At 42.2% G+C, this 22965-nt stretch overlaps 1 pseudogene; it reads left to right on the forward strand.

Annotated features, from left to right (window-relative positions):
- The first annotated feature begins 19118 nt into the window (after nucleotides 1-19118).
- Nucleotides 19119-19218, forward strand: LOC132501588 (U6 spliceosomal RNA; annotated as a pseudogene).
- Nucleotides 19219-22965: the final 3747 nt, after the last annotated feature.

Here is a 22965-nt window from a genome sequence, read left to right on the forward strand (position 1 = left end):
ATATATATGTATGTTCCTATGACCATTTCCTTAATTGTTTTGGGTTTGTTTTTGTAGGTCCTTTTCTTCTCTTGTGTTTCCCACTCAGAGAAGTTCCTTTAGCATTTGTTGTAGAGCTGGTTTTGTGGTGCTGAATTCTCTTAGCTTTTGCTTGTCTGTAAAGGTTTTTTTTTTTTTTTTTTTTTGGCAGTACGCGGGCCTCTCACTGTTGTGGCCTCTCCCGCTGCGGAGCACAGGCTCCGGATGCACAGGCTCAGCGGCCATGGCTCACGGGCCTAGCCGCTCCGCAGCATGTGGGATCTTCCCGGACTGGGGCACAAACCCGTGTCCCTTGCATCGGCAGGCGGACTCTCAACCACTGTGCCACCAGGGAAGCCCACTGTAAAGCTTTTGATTTCTCCATAGAATTTGAATGAGATCCTTGCCGGGTAGAGTAATCTTGATTGTAGGTTCTTCCCTTTCACCACTTTAAGTATATCATGCCACTCCCTTCTTGCTTGTAGAGTTTCTGCTGAGAAATCAGCTGTTAACCTTATGGGAGTTCCCTTATATGTTATTTTTCATTTTTCCCTTGCTGCTTTCAATTTTTCTTTGTCTTTAATTTTTGCCAATTTGATTACTATGTGTCTCGGCGTGTTTCTCCTTGGGTTCATCCTTATGGGACTCGCTACACTTCCTGGAGTTGGGTGGCTATTTCCTTTCCCATGTTAGGGAAGTTTTCGACTATAATCTCTTCAAATATTTTCTCTGGTCCTTTCTCTCTCTCTTCTCCTTCTGGGACCCCTATGATGCGAATGTTGTTGTGTTTAATGTTGTCCCAGAGGTCTCTCAGGCTGTCTTCATTTCTTTTCATTCTTTTTTCTTTAGTCTGTTCCGCAGCAGTGAATTCCACCATTCTGTCTTCCAGGTCACTTATCCGTTCTTCTTCCTCAGTTATTCTGCTTGATTCTTTCTAGTGTAGTTTTCATTTCAGTTATTATATTGTTCATCTCTGTTTGTTTGTTCTTTAATTCTTCTTGGTCTTTGTTAAACATTTTTGCATTTTCTCTATCTTTGCCTCCATTCTTTTTCCGAGGTCCTGGATCATCTTCACTATCATTATTCTGAATTCTTTTTCTGGAAGGTTGCCTATCTCCACTTCATTTAGTTGTTTTTCTGGGGTTTTCTTGTTCCTTCATCTTGTCCATAGCCCTCTGCCTTTTCATCTTGTCGGTCTTTCTGTGAATGTGGTTTTTGTTCCACAGGCTGCAGGACTGTAGTTCTTCTTGCCTCTGCTGTCTGCCCTCTGGTGGATGAGGCTATCTAAGAGGCTTGATGGGAGGGACTGGTGGTGGGTAGAGCTGACTGTTACTCTGGTGGGCAGAGCTCAGTAAAACTTTAATCCACTAGACTGTTGATGGGTGGGGCTGGGTTCCCTCCCTGTTGGTTGTTTGGCCTGAGGCAACCCAACACTGGAGCCTACCTGGGCTCTTTGGTGGGGCTAATGACAGACACCGGGAGGGCTCAGGCCAAGGAGTACTTCCCAGAACTTCTGCTCCCAGTGTCCTTGTCCCCATGGTGAGCCACAGCCTGCCCCCACCGCCTCTGCAGGAGACCCTCCAACACTAGCAGGTAGGTCTGGTTCAGTCTCCCCTGGGGTTACTGCTCCTTCCCCTGGGTCCCAATCCGCACACTACTTTGTGTGTGCCCTCCAAGTATGGAGTCTCTGTTTCCCCCAGTCCTGTCGAAGTCCTGCAATCAATTCCCACTAGGCTTCAAAATCCGATTCTCTAGGAATTCCTCCTCCCATTGCCGGAACCCCAGGTTGGGAAGCCTGACGTGGGGCTCAGAACCTTCACTCCAGTGGTTGGACTTCTGTGGTATAAGTGTTCTCCAGTCTGTGAGTCACCCCCCCACCAGTTATGGGATTTGATTTTACTGTGATTGCACCCCTCCTACCGTCTTATTGTGGCTTCTCCTTTGTCTCTGGATGTGGGGTATCTTTTTTGGTGAGTTCCAGTGTCTTCCTGTCGATGATTGTCAAGCAGCTAGGTGTGATTCTGGTGCTCTCGCAAGAGGGAGTGAGAGCACGTCCTTCTAGTCCACCATCTTGGTTCCTCCCTCAATTAACTGCTTTTTAAAAATCTCAAACTTACAAAAAGATTGTAGTATGGTACAAATATCTCTTTTCATGCACGATTTCAGAGAAAGTTGCCTACATGATGCTCCCAACATCCCAGAATATCTTATATGTATTGTGTATTCCTACAAACAAGGATGTTCTCCAACAGAAATACAATTCAACTAAAAAAATCAGGAAATTAACATTGATATAATACTACTATCTGACCATCAGGCAGCATTCAAGTCTTCCTAATTATCCCAACAATGTTTTTATAGCAAAGGATCCAGTTCAGAATCACAGGTTGAGCTTCGTTTTCATTTCTTCCTTTCTTTTTTTTTTTTTTTTTTGTTTTTTAGAAGTTGGTTGGTATAGGTATCTTTATTTATTTTATTTTTGGCTGTGTCTGGTCTTCATTGCAGCACAAGTGATCTTCATTGTGGTGTGCGGGCTTCTCTCTAGTTGTGGCATGTGGGTTTCGTCTCTCTAGTTGTGGCGCACAAGCTCCAGAGAGCGTGGGCTCTGTAGTTTGTGGCATGTGGGCTCTCCAGTTGAGACGCATGGGCTCAGTAGTTGTGGTGCGAGGGCTTAGTTCCTCTGTGGCATGTGGGATCTCAGTTCCCCGACCAGGGATTGAAGCCACGTCCCCTGCATTGGAAGGCCATTCTTTACCACTGGACCACCAGGGAAGTCCCAGTTGTCATTTCTTTTAATCTCTTTGGTCTTTCCTTGATTATCATGACCTTGACGCTTTAAAGATTATAGGCCAGTTATTTTGTGGAATTTCCTTCCATTTGGGTTTCCTATTTCCTTGTGATTAGAGTCACAATACATATCTGTGGCAGGAAAACCATAGGCATGATGCTGTGTTCTTCTCTTGGAACTTACCAGGTGGCATACAGTCTCAGTTTGTTCCATTACTGATATTGCCTACTTTGATCCTTTGATTAGGGTGGAATCTGCCAGGCTTCTCCACTGTAGAAGTTCTCTTTTTCTATCTGTAATTAATAAGTATTTTGCGGGTAGGTGTTTTGAGACCATGTAAACATCTAATTCCTCATCATACTTCCAATTTACTCATTCATTTATCTATATCACTGTGAACTCATGGTTTCCTATTCTATGTAATGGGTTATAATTCATTACTAAAATTATTTAGTTTGATCCTCAAATTATACCAGATTTGTCCAGTGAGAGCCCCTTCATTTCAGTCTGGTTCCTGTGTCCTTTTGGCATGTCCTCATCATTCTTTAAGCACTTTCTTACTTCTGGGCACAAAAAGAAATTCCAAGCTCATTTTATTCTTTCTCTGTACCAGCCATAGAATCAGCCATTTCTCCAAGGTGCCCTGGTTTCTTTTAGTAAAGAATGGTATTTAGAAACCAATATCTGAGTGCTAGATGTGCTCAGTACTATTGAGATGTCCCTGTTTCCAGGTCCTTTTGGTGGACAGAGGTAGGAAATATATATACATATACATACACATATTGTATTTTTCTATATCTATCTAGATGTATTGAAAACCATGGTTCATACCAACATGTGAAAACTTTTGGCTCTCATCTTTTCCATAATTGTAACTCCCTTCTCAGACAATGAGAAACCTAGCTCCCATTATCCTTAACACAGTATTTAGTTAATCAGAATCCAATGTGAATGCCCTCTTCACTCATTCAGTCTCTGACCCTCTTCATCAGCCCACCTCCACCCACTGCCCTCCCACAAAGATGCCTTTTTGGCCCACTCTGACATCCTGCACTGGGCAGCTACCTTCCCAGAAGCACGGACACCCTCCTCATGCCAGTCAAGTGCAAACCCCTGCTCTAGGACACTGCAGTTCCACCTACCACTCACAGATGCTTTTTTGCTCAAGCCCACTGACCAGCTTTTTTTTTTTTTTTTGCGTTACGTGGGCCTCTCACTGTTGTGGCCTCTCCCGCTGTGGAGCACAGGCTCCGGACGCGCAGGCCCAGTGGCCATGGCCCACGGGCCCAGCTGCTCCGCGGCATGTGGGATCTTCCCGGACCGGGGCACGAACCCGTGTCCCCTGCATCGGCAGGCGGACTCTCAACCACTGCGCCACCAGGGAAGCCCCCACTGACCAGCTTTTGCATTGGATTTTTATCAACCTCTTTACCTGTTCATACTGCCTTAGTAAGATATTGTAACCTCTGTGGGCTTTCTGGAGGCTGCATAGTCTCAGAAAGCGGGGTGGGGGTGCGTGGTAATGGAGCCTTCTAATATGGCCTGAAGGAAAGAGTCCACTCTCCTGCTCCCCCTGGCCTTCCAGAATGAAAGCTGTCACCCTGCTACAGATGGAACATAAATGAGAGCCATCCGCTGCTCCTGTGCACTGGGACGCCTGCACAAAGGGCCTTTGCAACCTTCACAGCCCTCTGCATTGCAAACGCTGCCTTTCCCCAAGCCACTCTTTCTTAAGTTGGGTGGAAGACAGAAATTCCAGGGTGTAGCTGCCCTACTGGCCATGAAATGGAATGCACTCTCTGCCCACTGCCACCCCCCACCCCAGGGGTTTAAACCTTGCCATTGTCTCATGTGCACCATTTAGAGACTAGTGAACTGAGAAGGAAAAGCCTTCTGGTAGAAGAGTTTTCTTGACTATAGATCTAATATTTTAAATAGGACTAAAAATACCATTGTCTTTTGCCATTAAATGACTGAAGGTGAAATTTAGTGAACTTAATGTATCAAGGAGAGTAATTATGAGATAATTTAATTGCTAAATCATCCCATCTAAATTGTAAATTGTTAAAAGCAGAGTCTGTGCTCATAAACATTTAATATTTTATACTAATTTTTATTTTATGCCTGTAATAAAAATGATTTAACTGTGTTGTCTTATATTTGAAAGGTTTGGAAGTGCTTATGATGGACCTTTACATTTTTGTCTCTCTGACACTTATTCAGAAGGATGCCATTTCTCAGCTTTCTTTTTCTTACATTTCAACAATAATGATGTCGTTAGGAGGAAGATTCGACACACTCTGGGAACTTAAATAACTGTGAGAACATTCCAGTCACAGGTTCAGATTTGTTCATACAAAACCCGAGGTGTAAGTTTGTCACAGCATTTGCAGCTTTCTGATTCTCGGGAATCATCTTTTATTTTGAAAACAGTCACACAAGCTCCATCTCCAGAGGCGTCCAGGGCAGGGCTCTCATCTTCCTGTTGTGTCTGAGAATCCCACAGACATAAGGAACATTCCAGTCACTCCAAGCCAGGCTCAGGGAGCACTCAGGCATGACTTAGAACCCAGCCAAATTACGCATTGATACTACAGGGCACCCCCTTTTCTGTTTTAGAGAGATTTTTTAAAGTTCCTCAAATCCAGATCATTTTAAGCTTTTGTTTTATTTGTGTCTATTTGTGTCAGCTTTACATTTTTTTAACCTGGCTGGCTGTGCTGGAGAAAGCAAGTGCCTGGAGCACATCCACCAACATTACTGAGGCATTTCCCAGCTCCGTCAGGAACCGACCTGCCTGGAGGAAGTGAAAAGAAAATGATGTTCCATGCTTCCTCGGCTCAAATTGGAATGCCCGCCCTCAGCCTCTGCAGACCTCAGCCCACGGATCCTTCAAGGCCTCCTCAGGTGCCGCTCCCTCCTTTCAGTCATCGTTGATCACCACAGCTGAAGCAACCCTCCCCTTCTTTGAAGAACTGCTGTTTTCCAGTGCCTTCCTAATGGCCCTCACTGCTTTGGGCAAATCGTGATGGCTACTCCTGTCCTTTGTGCTATCTTATGATCTCTCTGGGTAACTCTAAGTTCTTTGAAGGCAGGTACTGAATGGAATTCGACCTTGAATCTCTCACAGTGCATCAGTAGCATGGATACAGGTGTTGAATGAATGAAGAAAAGAGAACCAGATGGAATACCAGAGTTCTGGAGGGTGAAGCCTACGTGTGACATAGTTATCACAGAGGCTACAGCTGTAACAGTTACAGTTGTCTTAAGAGTGAGGAAGCTGAGCTAACAGAATAATGTCTAACCAGGCACGTATGGGCATTACTCTCAAATTCCCCTGTGGCCTTGGCTTGAATGCTCTTATGTTCTTCTCCTGAAATTCCTGTAGCTTGAAGATGCCTGTGAAGAATCGGAGAAGTGTTCTCTGCTTCATCATCAGGAACAGCTCAGGACTGACATGTGAAATGTACAGGTAAAAATGCAAAGCTTTAAAGAAAAAACTAAAGCAGCGTTTGTTTACTGAAGACAGAAATGGATGGGAACACAGCACAGCGACAACAGGCGAGGGCGTCAGCCACATCTCTACGTGCACGTGGCCCAGGTGCTCCCCCAGCCCCACCTCGGCAGCCACGTATCAGTCTGTACAGCGTCAGTCACACACGTACCCGGCAGTCACTCCGTCAGTTAAGCCGTGCCCACCACCCTGAAGCCTGCTCTGTCAGAGTCGGACTCTGTGGTCGTGGGCCTCCTTTTTCTCTCCTCTCAATTGTGTGGAGCGGTTCTTTGGCCTCGGGCTGCGTTTCATAGAGCCTGGCTTTGGATACTCTCCAGGATCTCTCCTTCCTGCTTACGAAAGAACTGGGCTGAGAGGGCAAATTGGGACCAGAAAAGTTTTTTTGGAACTTCTTTTGGCGACAAGCCTAAAAGGCCATTAAAGCTAAAAGCCATGTAATTTTTCTGCTGGGCAGAGAATGGAGTGAGGGTCTGGTTCTACTTAGGAAGTAAGATTCCCGTTTCTGTGGTAAGTTTGTGGTAGAAACAACCCATCTTGTGTTTTTAGTTTAAAAATTATTTCCTCTGCTCTGTTAGGTGAATAAATAATTGTGCTCCACTATGACAGAAATAGTCACTTTGTCCACGTAAGAAAGCCTCTGGCAGCTTAGAAACAACAGACAATAAAACATCCATGCTGGGTATCAGTTAAGTCTTAACTTTTTCAAGTGTGTATCTGTGAAGAATGTTAAAGAATAAAGACATCCGGTAAAGGTCAAATTCGTGTTCTTATTTAAGGACTGTGTTCATTTGACATTTCTGTTGAGGAAAGACAGTTTCTCTGCTACTCGGAGAGGAAGTAAAAGTTGTCTAATGGCAGATGTAGTGCTGCTGTTAAATTAAGGCCTGATATTACTTTCCTCTCTGTTCTAAATCACTGGGGGAAGAGGGGACGGCTTTGCCAAATGAAGGGAGACAAACAGCAAAGGAAACTAAAACAGTTCCCTATCCATGAAGAGACAAACACAAAAACCATTTAAATGAAACGTGTTTGACAGACGTCTTTAGTTTTAACACACATACACAAATACGCAACCTGAAAAATGGCTTTTGGAGGAAAAAAGGAAACAAAAACGTTGACAGAACATTCTACAGACCTCAAATTTCGTGCTGACTTGGAGGAATAAAGTGCTTAACAAAGACACTCGTGTGAGTTTGGACAGCTTGACATGACTGATACTATTCAGTGATGGTCAATCACTTAAACCAGTGGAAGACCTCAGAGAGAAATGTCATCGTCAGAAAGAACCTTGATTGGCTCCTACACCTCTTCCAGCCATGTAATCCCTGGCACAGAGGCATCAGGGTGTCCAGAAGCCCTGGAAGGTCGGACTGCCGTGCTGAGACTGTTGCTGGGCACCCATGGGGACAGGCCCGAAAGTCCCAGCCTCTGATGGCCTCTGGGCACCGACCAGCATCACCCCACCTGCCCTCCTCAGACACCGTCAGTCCTGCGTCCCCCACACCAAAATCCTCCCTGCTTCCTCAGCAGCCATGGGAGCAAGCACGCTTCTGAGTTTAATTCATCTTCCTCTTACAGTGTGTGTTTGGGGCTGGCTGGCAAAGATCAGTGCTTCTCCTGTGTGCTTTAGACCAGAGAGGAAATGAGCAGAGATGTTTTCAGTTCGCTGCAGCTGTAACTGTCTCCTTCCAACTCTGTCTTCCCTGATCCACAGCGGCCCCCTCATTTGGACCATGGCTGGCGTCAGTGGGTTGAATTCTGTTTAAGAAGAACCACCTGCCCACCTGCCTGCTCCTTGACAGCTGAGATATTTTGTTACTTATAGGACGCTTATTGTAAAATCTTTGCTATCCATTTATTGTAAATACATTTTCAAGTTGCCAGAAAAATTCTTTTCTATAAGGCTAGTGGCATATCTTTCTTTAAACACAAATGATCTAAACATTTATTTAAATATTTATGGAAGGAGTAAAGTAGGAAACAATTGCTACAAAAGTAATGACTTTGAATATTGTTTTTAAAAAGTTGGTTTATCCCAACTTTTTTAAGAGCATATGCTCTGCACATATTGCTGATAACATACATAAGAGATTAATTTTTTCCTTCATGAAAGAAAGGAAAGAACCAGAAAGAGTTCAGAAGGCAGGATTTTAAATGAGTAAGTTCTTAGGGGATATGAAAGCTATTATGTGTTTGGAGAGAGAGGAAAGGGAGAGAGAATGAAAATATCTTGCTCATGCTAAAGAGAGAAGAGAATCAACTCTGAGTTTTGCTTGAGATAACACCTGGCATGTTATCACTCTGGAAGATATCTTCCATCAGCATACAAGGACCTCGGGTTGCCATTACAAAGCAGATTTTTGTCGGTGACTCAGTTTTAATTTATTGGGATTTCTGAAAAACACACATTTTGGTAAACTTCAGATACTGTTTTCTGACTACTAACCACTAAATGTGTCAAGATTGATGATAAAAGAGAGTCCTCCTCCATCCACCCCCCTCCCTGCTTTAATTCACAGGTGAAGTCCTCATACTGTGATAGTCTGTGACTCTTTCTGTTTTAAGAAAATGCTGGTACAAGGATAGGAGTTGGGCTACCCAGGTTACATAGATCATGATTTGAGACCTTAGAGGAGCACTTCATTATAAATAAAAGGCAGTTCCCACGTTCTAGAAAATACATCAAAATGCTTTCTAAGGTCGCTCTATCCCTAAGATTCCCAAATTCATTGTGTAATTTATTGTTGTTTGTTATTTGGATACCCTCCACTGAATGGTGAGCAAAAGAAGCAATTTTTTATTTTTATTTTTTCAATAAGTCAGTGCAAAAAATTCTATGCAGGGGCTTCCCTGGTGGTACAGTGGTTGAGAGTCCGCCTGCCAATGCAGGGGACACGGGTTCGTGCCCCGGTCCGGGAAGATCCCACATGCCGCGGAGCGGCTGGGCCCGTGAGCCATGGCCGCTGAGCCTGCGCGTCCGGAGCCCGTGCTCCGCAACGGGAGAGGCCACAACAGTGAGAGGCCTGTGTACCGAAAAAAAAAAAAAAATTCTATGCATTCTAACCTATTTGGTCTCCCACAATGCCCTTTAATTTGAAAGAAAATGAAGAATTATTATAGAAATCCACCCAAAATTTTTTAATCCAAAATGAGCTAGGCTGTTTTTTTTCTGCTACTGGTGCAGTATTTTCTCACGGTTATGTTCTTGAAACATGAATCTGTGATAGTTTAAGAGCTGAATACATAATTTAATACTGCCCAAGGCCAGCATTAGCTAAAGCAGATGTTTGTGAAAGACGCACGTCTTTACTGGAGGTTTGAGCTGCCCTCATTCCGTCCATTTCCCTCCGCCTCCTTTGTGGTGCTTGTTAGATCCTTCTCTTCTGCAACGGAGACTGATAACAAACACCCCCCTTAAAGGTACCCCAGGAGAGCCCACTGCACACGACAATGAAGCTGCCCCAAACGTAGAAGGTGGTTGTCTTTGAGGGCTAGTTTACATATGCAGCTGTTGACACGTCATTGAATCCCTGAATCTCACAAAAGGAAGACTCTCAGAAAGTTACTCGTTCTCCTTGGTGTCTGGATTCTCCACAATACCCCAGCCACATGGTTAAACACCTGCAGTGATGGGGAACTCTCAGAGTTACACATTTGCTCTGTGGCTGCATAATTCTCACAAGGAAGCAGTTGGAGGTTGGAGACCAGGAGCATCAACTCTGGAATCCCAGCTCTGCCCTGTCCTCCCTTGTGTGACCCTGAGCTATTTCATTTAACCTGTCTCTGTTTCCTCATGGCGTTTACCTCAAAGGGTGGTTTTGAGGATCCAACAAGATAATGGATATAAAACCCTTAACACAGTTTCCGGCATATTGTAAAAGCTAAGTGGAAGCCATTATTATAATTTAATTTTTAGTCAATGTCCTTTTCACTGGATTTCTACCCTTTGTTTCTGGTTCTGCCCCCTAGAGCCAGCTAGCTGCTAATCTGTCTTCCATGGGCCTGTCGTCCAGATGTGTGAACATGTTCATCATTTTTACCCCTTTTTCCCCGATCCTTTGGACTCTTTATTACAATCACCCCTAATCACTAACATTTCTCCAAATGCCCAATGTTCTCTCTCAGCCCTAGGCTTTTGCACACGCTGTTTTCTCTCAGCCTGGACTTCCTCCTCTGTCACTTCCAACCCCCTTCGGCCTGATGAAATCCAGCTCATCCTTCAGGCCTCAACTAAGATGTCCCTTCTGCCTGCAAGCCTTCCCTGATCCCTGCCGTATTTCCCAGAACCAACTGTCCCTTATTTCCCCCAAGTACTACCTTCAGTTTTGCAAGAAGAGGAAGATACAAGGAAAGAATTAGGCAGAGGGGAGGGGAAAAAACATATGGATCATTATTGAAAAAAAGTAACCCTGCAGCAACATGGACACTGGACTAAAGTCACTAACAGAGGATAATAATAATGTCATGTCTTTGGGGACAGTGACTTTACCTCTTAATGGCTGAGACCGTTGGTCTCCAGGAGGTAGGGTCAGTGTCTTCCTCATTGCTGATCTCCAGGGCCTTGCACAGTGATGCTCACGAGGTATTTCTTAGACATGTTTGTAAACTTCTGTGAGCTTACGCATCCCTTTTCCAACCTGCTCCTCCTGACAAAATCGGGGAGTCAGCAGAGCTTTTTTTATTTTCAACCCTCTTTGCAGAGGAATAAATTGAGAACTCAGGAGCATCAGCTCATGAGGGACAAATCCAGTCCTAGCTATTCAGAGCAGGACTCTTTCACAGCACTAAATGTCTCTCTCCTTCCTCCCCCATTGCACACAGAAGGCTCCACACATAGAGCTTGACAAACAAGAAGTTAAACTGTAGATAGATATCTGCACAGACCCTTTCTCTTGTGAGGAAAAAAAGGATTATATCCATCATCTTTATTTCACAGGGAAAGTAAAGACAGGAAGGCAGGTCTCTGGTATCATGAAATGGTGAGAGGTCAGAGGGTACTCTGTAGCATCCCAGCTCAGCCTAATTCTTGGCCTTGGTCTAAGTGTTACACTGTCCTCTGAAGAACCACAGCTTGATCCTCATCCAGTATCTGGTGTTGGTTATGCCCGCTAGTGCTAGCTATCTCCTCCTTTCAGCTAGGATGATTCCATTATTCAGGGGGGGCCTTCTAGGAAACAAGCAAAAGCAGGAACCTTTTCTGTTCTGAAGGTACCTTGCCGAGCCTTTGCAGTGAGGTGGAGGCCTTCTTACAAAGTCTGGGCTGAAGTTAGGAATAGGTCTCGATCTTCCTTTGTCTTCTGGAAAGACTTGAGCCCTGAGCTCATCCTGAACATTGAGTGCTTCTCCAAATGTCTGGAAACAGTTGGAGAGACTTTTGACCAAGGCCAGAGAAACAACTGTTTATTCCTTTTTGCTCTCCCATCTCCGGTCTCTCCCTTGGGTGTATTAAACCCAAGCCAGTGACAACCCTGGCCAAATAGCAGGCTAGAGTCCACAGCTGTGCTTTGCTAGTGCTGAGACCCAACTGAAAAGCAATCATGAAGCTGGCCCTGAGAGTTTGTGGAGACAGGCGTAAATAGACTACAGGCCCAGTAGGGAGACTGGACTGTGAACACAGACTCACCAGCCCAGAAGCCTGTTTGGAAGCTCAGGCTACCCCAGAAGCCTCTATTGTCCCAGCCACACCAGAGGAATGCACTTAGCCCAGTGTAAGGGGAAGATGGGAAGGTGGGAAAGGAGTCAGCCTCCTTGAAGGAGAAAGTACCATGATGAGCTCTGAGACCAGTGAGGAAGCAGAGCTCACAACAGTGTGGCCCAGATGGATTCTGAGCCTTTATCCTGGGAATTCTAAAATCAGAGGTGATGGCATCTGACCCCTGAGTCAGCAAGGGCAAGCAAAGAAACCATGGGATGTGGGGAGGGAAGGGGTCACCACCGTGAGACTTACTTTTATAGGAGCCTTTGCCAGTCTAGTCTACAAACCCTGCCTGAACATTAAAAAAATATTCTAGATTTACTCACCTGAGTTAGACTGCAAAACAGTACACAGTTTCCTAAAGTTTCGATTTTTAGTCATTTGTCAAGATCACATGTATGCCTTTTTGAAATTCTATGCAAAAGCCTGTGGCCATTGACCTGTAGTAAATGTAGACACTTTGACTGATAACATTGATAGATAACATGGTGTAGCTCAACAAGATAAAATTTTTTTAAAAAACCTTCTTAAAACAGTTATTCCTACTTATAAATAGTTAAAAGGATTCATGTTTGGTTTAACTAATTCTCCTTTCACCTCAAGAAACAGCTTTTGGGGCTTTGTTCGCTGTAGATAAGGCAGGATGAGTCAAAATGAGCCAGCTGAGATAATACCACATTGGCATAAACTAAACAAAGAAGGCAAGAGACTCGACTGAATTTTAGAAAAAATAAGTGCTATCACTTGAGAAATACTGAGATGTTAGGTGTCAAAATTTGATCTGCAAGGTTAGGGGGCTGACAGAGAAACCTGCACATGTAGTTCTATGATCTCCAGAGTGTCGCCAGGATTACAGAGCTTACTGTGGAAGCTGTAACATATTCCCAGCTTCCTTTTTCTGGGAAATAATTTTACGTTATGACTGTTTGTGACTACAATGTAGTTCTGTTGCACAATATCATCATCAGAGCCATCTTCCTCTCTGTCCAGGCATCTGAATTACATCTGTAATATGCCTTCAGGCATATTACATACAATTAGGAAATCTTCTTTAGTAGCTCATTTTTTTCCCAAATATGTCATTTGGGCTGAATAATATTAAGGGATTAAAAAAAAAGTTACCATCACATTAACTGAAATTATTACTGTTTTAATTTGCCTGCAAAGCCTTTATTTCAAGTATCATTTCTTATAACTTGTAACTTGGTGGGTATCATAATCCTGATAGAATTTTAGCTACCTGATAGCCTGAGACATTTGAGGGGGAATCATTCTCAACAGAAAATCTGTTTAATGAGCACTTCTGGTGTTAATTGTGAACAGCTATTTTCCACACTCTTAAAGTACATGACGAAGCCAGGGACTTCTGTCGCCTTTTTTGACGTAACACCGGGTGTTCCGTTCCTGCCCGCTCCTGACCCTAACAGTCATCCTCCAGGAACGCCTAGCCAATTTGTGGAGTTGACGGACTATAGAAAAAACAGAGGAGGTGAGCCAGTTTCCTGAAACAGCAAGTTTTAAGATGAATTTCTGGAACAGCCACCTTGAGGTGCCATACAATGAAATTTTCTCATAATTTTCAACCAGCCAAGCCTTTGCCAAGAGGGTATTATTTGTTGGAGAAAGTGACATCCCTGAGAATACAGAAAGCAAATCACTGAGAGCAATGGAAACATCTAACCACTCACTGTATTTTCTCTTCAACTAAAACATGGTGCAAACCTGGGGCCCAGTGCTCTGTGAAACGTTAATCATCATACATACAGCATATGGTGGTCTTGTGGTGAAGGTGGTGCTTAGAATGTCTCCCCTCCACTCCAAACACAGCAATGACAAGATACGCAGCCAATATTTCATATGTATTTTACAAATTAAATGAAATATTAACTATATATTATAAGTGTAAAAATATGGCTAAGCCGAAAAATAAGCTAAACATCCTAACAGACCAGAAACAGGACTACAAAGCAGAAAGTGTCATGAGCCAGAAGTCTACGGGGCTTTGAGCACTAAAGCAGGCAGGGTGGTAAAGATCTGACTCCTGTGGGGTAACCTGTACAGGAGCATCCTAGGTACAGTAGGAGACAAAGTTGGGCTTTCTGCACACAACTGAGAGCTGGGTCATGCTTTTAACATGTGGAAGGAGCCCCCCCTAAACCCCTAATTGCCATTCACTGACTGTGGCAGTGGCAGAAGGAGGCAGAGAGCAACACTGACAACTCTTGGGCCAAGCTGTCCTCTGGTCCAGTGGCTGTTGGCCCTGGGACAGCACCAGTGTCACTGTGGGAATGGACACTGAAGTACTAGGTTAAGACCTGGGGTCCCAGGGGGCGTCCTAATGTCCACAAACAGGGAGACAGGGTCGGGGAAGTATAGAGCGAGGGGGAAGACACCACTCAAGATGAACCTGCCTGCTAAAATGTCAAAAAAGCGACACTCAGAAAAGGAGCCCCAATCTCAAATGTCAGATGTATTCGTTTCCTATTGCTGCTGTAACAAATTACCACAAACTCAGTGACTTAACACAAATTTATTGTGTTACAGTTTTGTCGTTCAGAAGACTGAACCGGACCTCAGTGTGGTAAAAGCTAGGGGCCGGCAAGCTGCTTCCTTACTGGAGGTTCTGGGGAGCATCCATTGCCTTGCCCTTGCCAGCTCCTCGAGGCTGCCTGCATCCCTTGGCTCATGGCTCCTTCCACCACCTTCAAAACCAGCAACAGTGGGTCAAGTTCTCACATTGTATCACACTGAACTCCTCTTCTTCCTCCATCTTCCACATTAAGGACCCTTGTGAATATATCAGGCCCACCTAGATAATCTGGGATAAACTCTCTGTCTTCAAGTCAATTGATTAACAGCCTTAATTTTATCTGCAACCGTAATTCTCCTTTTCCATGTTATGTAACATAGTCACAGGATTAGGGTGTAAACATCTTTGTAGGGGGACATTATTCTCTCTAGTAGATCAGGAGACCAATTTACTCCTGACAAAATTGGAGTGATAGAGCCATCTCAAAAATCACTTTACAATAACTATCTGTAAGAGCCCCCAAAAGATAAAAGTAGGAATAACACCAATTTTAAAAAGCAAAGAAACTATGAAGGATTTTATGCATGGCTAACATAGTAGAAAGTCTGTGAGTTTGGGGGTAGATTTGATAAGCTGAATATCTCAATTCTGTTCTTATCTCCTGCTAGTATGCTTTCTTGGGTTGAAAAAAAAATTTTTTTTGATGTTTAGCATCCTTTTTATTGTGCTTACTTATTTTTATAAGGAACAAGCAACATACACTACATCTTCCCAATGCCCAAAGTAATGCAGTAATAACAGAATACTCAAAAAAAAATCCTGGAAATTGCATTAAATACTGCTTTAATTAGGAATTGCTATAATAAAACAAGTAACGTTATACATTATTTTTCCAATGAGTCTCAGTTTGAGAAACTGAACAGAAGAGCCAGATCTTTAAGCTTTGAGTCATGGCAAAAAATGAAAACAAAACCTACATTTCCCGGACTCCCTTGCAGCTAAAGAAACCAATGTGATTTAGGTTTGACCAATCAGATGCACCTTCATGAGACCTGCATGCGGAGCTGAGTTCAATGGAGGCAGAGGCTAGGATGCAAGGAGACATCCATTTTCCTCCTGTGCATTTAGCAGGCACAGTGTGGTCCTGAGGTTAGGATCTCCAGCTGCAATTTCTCATCAGCAGATTGCAGCCTAAGTGGTGACTCCCTAGAGCCAATAATTGCAGTGGTGGCCTCGTGATCCCTGGAAAGCCACTAAAATCGGAGATCTGCAGTGACCCTGGGGGTGGCAGTTACTGCTACAGCTTCCTGACTCATTGCCCTTGGAAGCTAGGTTCTACAAAACTGTCCTGGGAGTCATTCCTGAAGGTCAGTGGAGAGCCTGCTCTTCTAATGAATGTTTAAGTTTCTAATTCCCTGTATAACATCCCTTTCTGCCTAAAATAATAAAAGTACCTTCTATTATTTACAACAGTACCCTGATTGATGTATGCACCACATATATTTCCCCAAATCAGGGGCAGAATGCTATTAATTGTACTTTCTTCACAATAGTTAGTGGTACTCTGTTATCTTTCTCTTCTGTCATTACAAATTAGCCAGTATGTACAGGTAAACAAGCTGTGGGTAACTAAACTTTAGTTTAAATTATAAACAAGTGACTTTACAAGATTAAAAATATGTCACTGGACAGCTGGAAAGAGACAAAAATGACTTTCTAGAGAGCATCATAATTTTTTTTTCATTTTAATTAAAGTATCTTGGAATTAGTAAAATAGTCCTGAGTTAATAAGGGCCACAGTAGCATTTCGTTAACAGTATTAACACATTATCTCTCTCTAGTCCCTGATGGCCTGTGTCAGGGTAGTAAGAAAGAATTCTTTTTCTTGACCTCTTGATTTCAAGTGAGGCGTTATAAAGGAAGAAGCTTGAGCCTTAATGCCTTTGTTCATTTTCTGTCATCAGAAAATGAGTTACACGGTCATTTGAGGTGGGCTTAACTGGCCAAGTTACCCTTCTCTGTGGCTTGCCCAGTGCTGCCTTGGGAAGCTCCAAATTCCTTCACTCAAGGAATTTCTGTATGAGTATAAGTGGATCAAGGTAAGAACCTGGTCTGGAATGTGAGGGGGGTTTTTGTTTTTGTTTGTGTGTGTGTGTGTTTGTTTTTTTTGTACTGCTATTTAGAAAAATAATGGTGGCTCCTTTGATTTGTTTAGTAGAATCAAAATAGCTGAGAGTCTACCCCTGGAGAAAACCCACCAGCCATTGCTATAGCCAAAGAAAATTCCAAATGTCAAAGTTTGGATTTACTTCTGTATCTTTCTCACATACTACTTGAGATCATAATTCTTTTTTTTATTTTAAGATTATGACATGAACCCATTCAGAGAATACCAGACTCCCATTAACTTTTTCACCTAGCAGTTGCTTCTGTAAGAAACTTTTACATGCTGTTTGTTTTCTTTAAAATCAAGTTTTCAAGAGGAATATATGTTGCCACAGAGGATGGTGAGTCAATGACAATAATAGTTGAAGAAAAAATTATTTTTCAATTAAGAGAGATTAGAATCTGAAGAAAAGCAACAATTATCTAAGTGAAGAATGGCCTTGTGTGTTGTAGCCAGGTAGCTCCATTTAGACCAATCATCTTTAATAAGATGCAGAGCATCCCTGTCACTAGGGGCATTGTGGTGGCACAGATGCCACTGCACCGAGGAGGGGGGAGGGTTACTGTGGGAAGGACATTGAAAATATGTGCACCCTTTATACACCATACCTGAGCTCCCTCTATTAGCTCTTAAACTGTAGGAAAATGGGTTTTCCCACCTTATCCTTATTTGGAATTTTGATCTAAAATGCATTCTATAGTTCAGATTTGGCTAAGTATTCCTAGTACAGAAATATGCAGATATTTTCATCTAGAAGAAAGTGCTGCTGAATAGCGGATCAGAAGGTAAGAACAGAGTAAGTATGTGTAACCATAAAAAGGTCAAAATAGGGCTTCCCTGGTGGCGCAGTGGTTGAGAGTCCGCCTGCCGATGCAGGGGACACGGGTTCGTGCCCCGGTCTGGGAGGATCCCACATGCCGCAGAGCGGCTGGGCCCGTGAGCCGTGGCCGCTGGGCCTGCACGTCCGGAGCCTGTGCTCCGCAACGGGAGAGGCCACAGCGGTGAGAGGCACGCGTACCGCAAAAAAAAAAAAAAAAAGGTCAAAATATAGTTGAGCACCTAATTGGACAACTGCCTTCTACCATTTCAGCACTTGACTCTTCCTGGCTACTTGCACAGTATTGTTCAAGTAGAATAAATCATTTGCCATGACCAGGTTTTAGGAAAATATGTGAGAGTCAGTCAGGCAAAAAATCAGTTTGAAATAGATGAAATTTTCCATCTGAGTGGCTTCTACCAGGAGAGAATGTTTCTAGGAGCACAGTATTTTTAATCTTGTTTAAAAAAAATAGTTTAATGTATAAATCACTCAATTGTAAAGGCACTTCAATTTTATTTTCCTTTAGTTTTGAGGTTTTGGAATTGCTCTGTGCAGTTCCAAGTAAAAGCTCTTAGATAAAACTTGCATGCTGAAAACCACCATCAGAAATGTGCAAGTACAACTATAAATTTATACAACAATCAAGCTGTTTGTAGTTTGCAAAATTTGCTAATAAAATGCCAAAGTAGGGTTTCCATTTACACTCTCTGGCACTGGCACTGCATGCATATCTTGGGTGCAGGCAAAAGATGGAAAATTCCATGCATAGAGAGTCTTTTGTGGATGCGACAGTTTGCTAATATCTTAATGAGTGAATTAGGATAATTACGAAAATCTTAGCTTTACATTATTTGTGAAGTGTATGTGTGTGTGTGTGTGCGTCAGCCTTCCCAGGCAAACACACCATTCCAATTCAGCAGCACTCAATGAGGAACATTTCTGTACTAATAATACAAAATGGATCTTAAACTGCTGCATATTAATCAAATTCATTAAAGTGCATTCATTAATTTGTGTGTATAACAGCCAAACCGAGAGTGTAGAGTTTGCACAAAATACATATATTAATGAATGCTAAAACTTCAATATGAGCAATAGCTTTAAAAATATTTTCATAAAGCAAAATTCTAAGGGGTAATACTGATAATTATTTTAAAAAATATTTCCACTTTCACTTCCTGTTATTAGCTTTAAGTAGAGTAGTAACTAAATAGTGTTATTTAGCTTTAAGTGGAAAAAATATGGAAGAAAATAACTAAGAAATAAAGGGAAAGCCCAAAAGATTGTAAAGAAAAAAAGGATATAGAGCAATGTTAATATTAAATTTCCTACTTCTCCTTCAAATCAATTTAAAAGTATGTTCAGGGCATGTTAGACATGGTCACTTTCTGTGTACAAAGAAGCATGTATTCGAAGCTATATTAGGAAACAGCCTTTCATTTCCTGTATGGGACTAGAGGCTGGGAGGGGCGTGGCGAAGGAAAATACAGCCATGAGGGTGTATCTGTATACTTACATGTCTAAAACTAATGGAAAATTTTACATAAGTCAGGAGACCTAAGACTTGTGTCAACAATCAATGACTAGTACTCGCTTCAGCAGCACATACACTAAAATTGGAATGATATGAAGATTAGTATGGCCCTTTCATTAAGAATGACATGCAAATTCACATTCCATATTTTTTTCTTAATTAATTAATTTATTATTTTTGGCTGCGTTGGGTCTTCGTTGCCATACGTGGGCTTTCTCTAGCTGCGGGCAGGGGGGCTACTCTTCATTGCGGTGCATGGGCTTCTCATTGCGGTGGCTTCTCTTGTTTCGGAGCACGAGCTGTAGGCACGAGGGCTTCAGTAGGTGTGACACACAGGCTCAGTAGTTGTGACTCACAGGCTCTAGAGCTCAGGCTCAGTAGTTGTGGCGCATGGGCTTAGTTGCTCCGTGGCATGTGGAATCTTCCCAGACCAAGGCTCGAACCTGTGTCCCCTGCATTGGCAGGCGGATTCTTAACCACTCTACCACCAGGGAAGCCCCTTTATTTTTTTTTAAAAAAGGTAACTATAGGGTGTGATAGATGTGTTAACTTTATTGTGGTGATCATTTCAAAATGTACACATATCAACATGTTTTACACTTTAATATATACAATTTTATTTGTCAATTTGTCAAAAAAGAAAAAAAAAATGATGACTTTTCTAACATATTGTTTTTTACCTGAATGCTAACTGCTCTGAAGACAAGACTCATTTCCTTGGCCTCTACAGCACTGAGCACAGTGCCTGGCATGGAAAATGTACTCAATTAATACTAAATCTAAAATAACTATTGTACCAAGCAAAATATAGTAAGAGTTATAAGAGAGGTGTAAACATAACATCCACAGAGTAAACATTGGCAAGGCTTCAGGTCGGAGGCTGTGTGGTGACTGGAAGCTTCTTCAGGACAGGATCCTTCAGTTCCTTCTTACTCTCCTGCCACCAGCTCTGTGCTCTATTTGCGTCTAGCAAGGGCTCAGTGCGGGACATTCTAACTGGGGAGAGTCTGTTAAACGAAGGAAGGTGGGAATTTGTAAGTTGTGTTGGGTGAGCAAAAACAGTTGGGCTAGAACAGCACAACCCAGAGGACTAAGGGCATTCCATAGAACCCTAGTTCTGTGTGATTTGGGGTAGGGAAAGATAGTGTGAAATTACTAAGTTTGATCCCAGACGTACTGAGTTTTCTTATTAATTAGGAGCAATCTGCCAACTTTCTGACTATGCATCCTTGCTTAAGAATAGTGCTGTACATCATCATTTCTCTAACTATGTTCCCCAGAGCTCCAGTGTTCTGTGAGTTATAAAGAGGGAGGAAAAAAGGTTATTTAACTAAGTTTGTAAAATGCTTCTGGTTCTCTTGTGTTGAGAGCTTTACAATGTACATGAACATATCAAGGGTTCTGAGAAGTCTTGTCCTGAAGACACCTGTATACCTTTTGTAAACCTGGTACTCCCCAAAGTTATTTGAACCCGAACCAACTTTCCTGTAGCATCTATTAACATGCCATGGGACATGACTACTGCCACATGTCTATAATTCCTCTGCTACAAATTCTCTTGTATTCTGTTGGCCACAGGAGTCATAAAACCATATATAAGGGATCCAAGGGGACTCATTGGTCCATACCTTTGTCTTTAAGAACAAACTTCAATTGTTTAGATAAGTGAGAACTTTTCATGTGTTTAATGAGTTTCTCACCTTCACTTGTTCACCCATCTTATTTTGTCTGCCACCCTCATTATGGCAAAATTCTCTTATCTATTTCCTGTAAACGTCTCATCCTGCCTTTTAAGAGACTGAGACAAGATGGTTTCATAATTTTTATGTTTCTCTCCTCAAACTGGTTCACTTGAAACCTCAGCTTTCCCTTCTCCAGACTCAAATCATTCTATTTTCTTCTCAGGGGTTTTAAGGTGTGGCTCCTTTTGTCGTTGTTATTGAGATATAATTGACATATGACATTATATTAGTTTCAGGCATACAACATAATGATTCAATACTTGCATATACTGCAAAATGATCACCACAGTAAATCTAGTTAACATCCATCTCTACACAGGTATACTTTTCTTTCTTGTGATAAAAGCCTTAAAGATCTACTCTCTTAGCAACTTTCAAATATACAATCTTATAAATTATTGTCACTGTGCTGTCCATTACATCCCTGTGACTTTAATTGGAAGTTTGTACCTTTTGACCCCCTTCACCCATTTTTCCTGTCCAACCTCTGGCAACTCTCGATCTGTTCTTTGTATCTATGAGTCAAGTTTTGGGGTTTTTTTTAAGACTCCATACATAAATGAGATCATACAGTATTTGTCTTTCTCTATCTGACATTTCACTCAGCGTAATGCCCTCAAGGTCCATCCATGTTGTCACAAATGGCAAGATTTGCTTCTTTTCTTATGACTAATACTCCATTATATATATATATATATATATATATATATATCACATTTTCCTTATCTGTTCATTCATCGATGGACACTTAGGTTGCTTCCATATCTTGGCTATCGTAAATAATGCTGCAGTGACTATGGAGGTGCATATAACTTTTCCAGTTAGTTTTTCCATTTCCTCCAGATAAATACCCAGAAGAGGAATTGCTGGATCATATGGTACTTATATGTTTAATTTTTGGAAGAACCTCCATACTGTTTTCTACAGTGGCTGCACCAGTTTACATTCCCACCAACAGGGCACGTGGGTTCCCTTTTCTAGACATTCCTGCCAACACTTGTTATTTCTTGTCTTTTTGATAGTAACCATTCTAACAAGTGTGAAGTGATATCTTGTGGTTTTGGTTTGCATTTCCCTGATAGTTGTAGCTCCTTCTTACTCCATTCCAGGATCCTTTTAGATCCTCAGAAGTGAAAAAATGTAGAACTGGGAAAGCTCATTTGGTGAACATCTGACTAGTATTGAATATATTTGCCACATGCAAAATTAAGTGCTTCATCACTGACTGGTATTAAATGTTATAATTCTGATTACTACATTAATTCCAGTTATACTAAACCCTTCCCATCTTACACCCAAGCAGTTTATTTTTCTTCCTTAATTTTCCTCTTTTCTTTGGCCCCTACTGAGTCTCTTCTCCTACCAAGGTAATTTTTGATTCTATTATTATATTCTAATAATATTTTTCAAGATGATGATCACTAATTCTACTTCTTTAGATATACTGTCTCTCAACTAGAATGATGAAAATCAATTGTTTCTACCATTAATTAAAATACTGAAACTTGTGAACTGTTCACCTTGTTCATGAATAAAAATAGATCCAGATAATAACATCACCCTCATGCCCTCTAGTCCAATACAGTTTCTCAAGTGGGAGAGAAAGGGCCAGGTTTACGGGCTGGGAATTACACACATCTCACAGCGTCTGCAATCAGTAATCTGGGTAAACCACAGAGGTGTGACCCATGCGAAGACAATCAGTCATATCTGCTGAAGAGAGACAACATTAAGAAAAATGCTTTACATGAATTCTATCTCATCCTACTTGGGGTGAGACTCTGAGCATGTTTCTCTTGTTGTAGTCAGTAGGAAATAATGGGAATAACATTGGAGTCAAGGGTTAGAGTTCATGTCCTAGGTCTAATCACTCAGTAGTTATGTGGCAGTGGGAAAATGAATTGATCTGACTTCCCATTTTCTCATCTGCAAAATGGAATGACAATATTATGAGGATGAAATACTGTAACATATATAAAAGCCCAGTACAAAGGTAGGGCATTATATATGACCGTGGTTTCCAGTGTTCCAGAACTAGAAACCCTGTGAAAGGGCTGGAGGGCCACTGAGACCGAACCTAAACGGCTGCTGCCGCTTGGGCCCTACAAACACTTTGATCAGAGCAGAGCCACCTTTGTCTGGTTTGCACATTGGGCT

This window comes from Mesoplodon densirostris, chromosome 1 (genome assembly GCF_025265405.1).
Source record: "Mesoplodon densirostris isolate mMesDen1 chromosome 1, mMesDen1 primary haplotype, whole genome shotgun sequence".
Lineage (NCBI taxonomy): Eukaryota > Metazoa > Chordata > Mammalia > Artiodactyla > Ziphiidae > Mesoplodon > Mesoplodon densirostris.